This window comes from Coffea eugenioides, chromosome 5 (assembly GCF_003713205.1).
Source record: "Coffea eugenioides isolate CCC68of chromosome 5, Ceug_1.0, whole genome shotgun sequence".
NCBI lineage: Eukaryota > Viridiplantae > Streptophyta > Magnoliopsida > Gentianales > Rubiaceae > Coffea > Coffea eugenioides.
In genome coordinates this window covers 43,767,031-43,768,910 of record NC_040039.1, presented here as the reverse complement: position 1 = coordinate 43,768,910, position 1,880 = coordinate 43,767,031, and positions in this window count along the sequence as shown.

Sequence of the window (1,880 nt, the reverse complement as noted above, 5' to 3'; positions counted from 1 at the left end):
GGCTAAAATTCCTCCATGATTCCAAGATAAGGATTGGAATTACGGATTAATTATCTTAGGTTAATTAACTAATTTGTTAAACAATTCGTATAATTTGTATACTTCCCAATTTTCCAGACAATTGTTTATAGTTTGCTTATGGCAGAATGTTTAGACTAGCTGGTGTTCTTTGATTACAGATTTAATTGTAACTTGCTAAGAGCGTAACTGATATAATTGCTCATACTTCATACACATGTTCTTATCGATTACCAATATAAGAATGTTTAGGATTGGCTGGTGATCTAATACTTGCTAACTATCCTACCATATGTGCCCTATATTTTTAGTGTGCGACTGTATTTTCAATGCTTATTGTCCTATCCAAAGAATTTTCTAGGTATGCACACAACTTATGCATGTCTTTGAACGTAAAGGAATGGAGATAGAGGTCATAATATTCTTGATATCCTTTTTCTATTGTAAAATTGATAACCAATTTGATCAATTCAAACTGAAACATGGAAAAAAAAGAAAAAAATTCAAGATTTATTCATCACTAATTTGACAACTCACAAGCCCATACTGGGCAAAGAAAATAAACAAAAGAAAGAACAATGAATTAGACTAAACTTCAATACCTGTTGAAAAGGGAAGCCAGACAACTGAGTCATGCATGCCCACTCCTTAAAAAACCCCCCCAAAAAAAAAACTTACTAAGAACAAATCGAAGTTGTCATGCCTAAACATTCTGTGCTATAGCATGAATGTGTGAAATAGTGTAATTAGAAAATAAACAAAAAATTTTTATAATCAGGAATGCCCAAAGGTCTTGAATTCATACCATCCAAAACAATTACTTTGATGATGTCATCCTGGGAAAAGTTTAAAAAAAGAAAATTGTATAAATTCAAAATAAATAGTTCAGGTTGAGCAAATATACTCTAGCTAGTAATCCTCATAAAACGCAACTACTGCATGAAGTTTGGTAAGACGAGTTCTCTTTTTCCTTAGGTCCAATCCACAACTAACTAGTACAGTTTGGTCAGATCACGACTATTGCCTTTTAAACCTAACCCTCTGCCAGCATAATTTGCTAAGCAAGAAGAAGAAAAAGGACGAACCTCGATTGCATGATAGGAAAAGGAAAAAAAAAAGAAAAAAAGAAAAGAGAGAAGTAAAAAAAAATGGAGCAATCAGAATCCCATTCCTTAGAACTGCTTGCTTAATCCCAGAACTTGGCAATAACGGTAAATAATATTTGATAAAACATCTAAAGTATAAAAATTTGTCATGAAATAACATCAAGGAAACCTTAGATGCTGCCTACACTAAACTATAAACAATTGTATGAATCAGGAACATCTCACATCATTCTTACAATCCTCCAGTACCATAGGAACATAATTTATGAGGATTCAGGAACGATTATCACGAAGCAGCTTCTCTGCGGATATGATATGAATCAAGTGGCAGATCCACACTCCAGCAGTCCATACGAATCCAGCAGCCATAAGAACTGCCAGGAACGTTAAACCTTTGTCTGCAGGAATTTGGCAGGAGACCCATATAGCAAGTGCTAAAAAAGTGGCTGCTGCAATGAAACCCACCACATTTACTAGCACATCCAGCCAGCAAAGGTGTCTTTTCATTGTCGTCTCGGTCCTCATCTCGTTCTTGATCTCCTGGGATTCTTCAACTTTTTCTTCTCCTACTGCTACTATTATTACTACCTCCTTCACCTCCTGCTTCTTCTCTTGTTCTACCTCTTCCATTAATCCCGCGTTATTGATGATAAAATAAAAAGATGGGAAGACCAAATAATTAAAGAGGAAAAGTTAAGAAGTTAACTGCACAAGAGTTACGAATAATTGATGACTGGCTCTTCACCATTTTGCTCC